Here is a 4,733-nt window from a genome sequence, read left to right as displayed (position 1 = left end):
TTTTTATTTCATTTTCCCCCTTTTTTCCTTTTTCCTTTCTTTTCTCCTTTTTCTCTTTTTCTTTCTTTTTTCTTACTTTATCTTTTTTCCTTTTCTCTTTTCTTTCATTTGTCTTTTTTCCTTTTTTCTTTTCTCCTTTTTCCTTTTCTCCTTTTTCCTTTTCTCTTTCTTTTTTTCTCTTTTTCCTTTTCTCCTTTTTCCTTTTCTCCTTTTGCCTTTTCTCTCTTTTTTTTTCTTTCTTTTCTCTTTTTTCTACTTTTCATTCTCTTATTTCCTTTTTTCTTTCTTTTCATTTTTGTCCTTTTTTCCCCCCTCTTTTCTCTTTTTTCTATTTTTCTTTCTCTTATTTCCTTTTTTCTTTCTTTTCGCTTTTGTCCTTTTTCCCCCCCTCTTTTGTCTTTTTTCTATTTTTCTTTCTCTTATTTCCTTTTTTCTTTCTTTTCTCTTTTGTCCTTTTTCCCCCTCTTTTCTCTTTTTCTTCTTTTTCTATTTTTATTTCTCTTATTTCTTTTTTCTTTCTTTCCTTTTTTCATTATTTTTCTTTTCTCTTTTTTCCATTTTTATTTTCTCTTATTTCTTTTTTCTTTCTTTTCTTTTTTCATTTTTTCTTTCTTTTCTCTTTTTTCCTTTTTTTCTTTTCTCTTATTTGCTTTTTTCTTTCTTTTCTTTTTCTTTATTTTTCTTTTCTCTCTTTTTCCATTTTTCTTTTCTCTTATTTCCTTTTTCTTGCTTTTCTCTTTTTTTCCTTTTTCCTCTTTTTTGCTTATTTTTCTCTTTTTTCCTTTCTCTTTTTTTTTTCTTTTTTCTCTTATTATCTTTTTTCTTTATTTTTTTCCTTTTTTTCCCAATATTCTTTTTTCTCTTTTTCTTTTTTTTTCTTTTTTTTCTCTTTTTTGTCCTTTTTAGTTTTCTTCTTTTTCCTCTTTTCTTTTTTTTCTCTTTTTTTCCTTTATTCTTTTTTTTGTATTTTTTTCCATTTTTTTCCTCTTTTTTCTTTTCTCCTCTTTTTTCTTTTTTTCTTTATTCTCTCTCTTTTTTCTTTTTTTCTTTTTTCCTGTTTTCTTTTTTTTTATTGTTTTTCTTTTTTTCTTTTTTCCTGTTTTCTTTCTTTTCTCTGTTTTCCTTTTTCCTTTTCTCTTTTTTCTCTTTTTTCTTTTTTTTTCCTTATTTCTTTTTTTTTCTATTTTTTTCCTCTTTTTTCTTTCTTTTTTTCTGTTTCCTTTATTCTGTTTTTCTTTTTTCTCTTTTTTCCTTTTTCTTTCTTTTCTCTGTTTTCCTTTTTCCTTTTCTCTTTTTCTCTTTTTCTTCTTTTTTCTTATTTCTTTTTTTTTCTATTTTTTTCCTCTTTTTTCCCTGTTTTCCTCTTTTCTTTTCTCCTTTTCCTTTTTTCTTTCTTTTCTTATTTCTTTCTTTCTATTTTTTCCTTTTTTCTTTTCTCTGTTTTCCTTCTTTTCTTTTCTCCTTTTCCTTTTTTCTTTCTTTTCTCTTTTTTCCCTTATTCTTTTTTTTGTATTTTTTCCCATTTTTTATTTTTCTCTTTTTCTCTTTTTTCTTTTCTTTTTCTTTTTCTTTCTTTTCTCTTTTTTTTCCTTTTCTCTTTTTATTTTCTCTTTTTTCCCTGTGTTCTTTCTTTTCTCTGTTTTCCTTTTTCCTTTTCTCTTTTTCTCTCTTTTTTCTTTTTTTCTTTTCTATTTTTCTCTTTTTTCTTTTTCTCTTTTTTCCTTTTTCTCTTTTCTCCTTTTCCTTTTTCTTTTCTTTTCTCTTTTCTCTTTTCTCTTTTTTTTGCTTTTCTCTTTTTCATTTTCTCTTTCTTTTTTTCTCTTTTTCCTTTTTCTTTCTCTTTTTCTTTCTTTTTCTTTTCTTTTTTTCTCTTTTTCTCTTTCTTTTCTCTTTTTCTTTATTTTTCCTGTTTCTCTTTTTTCTTTCTCCTTTTCTTTTTTCTTGCTTTTTCCTTTTTTCTTTTTTCATTTTGTCTCTTTTCTTTTTCTTTTTCTTTCCATTTTCTTTTTTTCTATTTTTCTTTCTTTTTCTCTTTTTCCCTTTTTCTTTTCTCTTTTCTTCCTTTTTCTTCTTTTTCTTTCTTTTCTCCTTTTCCTTTTTCTTCTTTTTCTCTTTTTTTTCTCTTTTCTCTTTTTCTTTTCCTTTTTCTTTTTCACTTTTTCTTTTTCTACTTTTTTCCTATTTTCTTCTTTTCTCTTTTTTTCTTCTTTTCTCTTTTCTTTTTTTTTTCTTTTCTTTTTTTCTTTTCTTTTTTCGTTTCTTTTTCTCTTTTTCTCTTTTTCTCTTTTCTCTTTTTCTCTTTTCTTTTCTTTTTCCTTTATTTCTTTTCTCTTTTCTTTTTCTTTTTCTTTCTTTTTCTCTGTTTTCCTCTTTTCTTTTCTCTTTTTCTCTTTTTCTTTCTTTTCTCCTTTTTCCTTTTTTTCTTTTTTTCTTGCTTTCCTCTTTTTTCATTTTTCTCTTCTCCTTTTTCTTCTCTTTTTTCCTTATTCTTTCCCTTTTTTCTTTCTTTTTTATTTTTCTTTTTTTCTCATTTTTCCTTTTTTTCTCTTTTTCTTAATTTTTTCCTGGTTTTGCCTTTTTGTTCTTTCTCCTTTTTTTTTTTCTTGCTTTTGTCCATATTTTTTCTTCTTTCAATTTTGTCTCCTTTCTTTTTCCTTTTTTCTTTTTTTTTTCCATTTTTGTTTTTCATATTTTTTATCTTTTTTCCTTTTTTCCTCTCTTCTCTTTTTTCCTTTTTTCTTACTTTTTTATTTCTTATCTCCTTTTTCCTTGTTTCTTCCTTTTTTCTTTTTTTTTTATTTTTCATGTTTGTTTTCCATTTTTCTGTTTTCACTGTTTTCTTTTTTTCTACTTTTTTCCTATTTTCTTACTTTTCTCTTATTTATTTTCTCTTTTTCCACCCTTTTTTTTTTTTTTGGTCTTCTCTTTTTTTTTTTTTTCTCTGTTTGGTTTCCTTTTTTCTTTTTTCTCTTTTTTTCTTTTTTTTTCCTCTTTTTCCTCTTTTTCTTTTCTTTCTTTCTTTTTCTTTTTCTTTTCTCTTTTTCAATTTTTCTTTCTTTTTTTCTATTTTTTCTCCATTTTTGTTTTCTGTCTTTTTTCCTTTTTTTCTCTTCCATTTTTTTCCTTTTTTCTTACTTTTTTCTCTTTTTTCTCTGTTTCTTCTTATCTCTTTTTTCCTTTTTTTTTATCTTTTTTAATTTTTTCCTTTTTTCTTTATTTCATCCATTTTTCTTTTTTCTCTTTTTTCCTTTTTTCTTCTTTTTCCCTTTTTTTTTCTCTTTTTCTTTCTTTTGTCTTTTTTTCCTTTTTCTTTCTTTTGTCTTTTTTTTTTTTCTTTTTCTTTCTTTTGTCTTTTTTCCTTTTTCTTTCTTTTGTCTTTTTTTCCTTTTTCTTTCTTTTATCTTGGTTTTCTTTTTTTTTTTTTTCCTTTTCTTTGTTTTTTTTCCTTATTCTTTCACTTTTTTCTTTATTTTTTCTATTTTCTTCTTTTTTTCTTCTTTTTTCTCTTTTTTTTTCCTCATTTTTCCTTTTTATTTTCTTTTTTTCTGTTTTGCCTTTCTGTTCTTTCTCCTTTTTCTTTTTTCTCACTTTTGTCGTTTTCATTTCTTTTTTCTTTTTTTGTTTTTCTTATCTTTTTCCTTTTAATTTTTGTCATTTTCCTTTTTTTCCTTGTTTCCCCCTTTTCTTTCTTTTTCTTTTTTTTTCTTTTTCCTTTTTTCCCTCTCTCTTCCTTTTCTGTTTTTTCCTTTTCTTTTTTTTCTATTTTTCTTGGTTTTTTTCTCTTTTTTTTCCTTTTTTTCCTCTTTTATTTTCTTTTTTTCCTCCTTTTTCTTTCTTTTTTTCCTTTTCAGGTTTTTCTTTCTTCTTTTTTTTCTCCCCGCCTTTTTCCTCTTTTTTTTGCTTTTTCTTTTTCCTTTCTCTATTTCATTTTTTTCTGTTTTTCCCTCTTTTTCCATTTTTTCTTTTTTTTTTCCTCGTTTTTTTCTTTTTTCTTTCTTTTCTTTTTCTTTTTTTCCTTTTTTTTGGAAACAGCCAAGGAAAGCAGCACTGGAGAAAGGAGCAAGTCAAGGCAATGCAATGTGAACTTCAGGAGCCAGGACCTCTCATACAACTGTTCATCCTGAGCCTCCTCTGGTGGTCCAGCCTTCAACTGATGACAAAACAGAGCACGATCCAAAGCCATCCCATTTGAACCCAGTGGCACAAAGGGTTGGTGTTCATCTTCAGGCAACGAACAGAGAAAACTACAGAAAAACTGGAAAACTCTGGAAAAGTGCCAGATTCAGTTACCTGTGACTCCTGGCTTGATGGACAGCAATCACTTCATTGCTCCTGGTCCAGGGTTTTATCTCATTCACCTCCCACTGGGAGTGGTTAAGCCAATCAAGGCAGAGCAGCTGCAGTCACTCCTCAATCACACTCAGGCCGGCCCATCACACCCCCCACACCCAGACCTGGGAGTCTGCACTTACCCCACACTCCCCCCACGAGCTCAGCTCCGTCCCTGCACCCTAAATCAAGGCTTTAGAGAAACAGGACAAGGCCATCGAGACATTTCCCAGGCCTTCCTTTTCTTGTTCTCACCTTTGCCTTGCTACAGTTACCCCCTATGATCCCAGTCACTCCCAGGATATCCTGGTTTCATCCAGCATATACCCAGTCATTCCCAGTTACTCCCAGTTGCTTCCAGATGATCCCAGATTCCCTCAGTTGCTCCCAGTAGCCCCAGTTGT

This window comes from Myiozetetes cayanensis, unplaced genomic scaffold (assembly GCF_022539395.1).
Source record: "Myiozetetes cayanensis isolate MyiCay16 unplaced genomic scaffold, myiCay2020 scf410, whole genome shotgun sequence".
NCBI lineage: Eukaryota > Metazoa > Chordata > Aves > Passeriformes > Tyrannidae > Myiozetetes > Myiozetetes cayanensis.
This window is presented reverse-complemented; position numbering follows the sequence as displayed.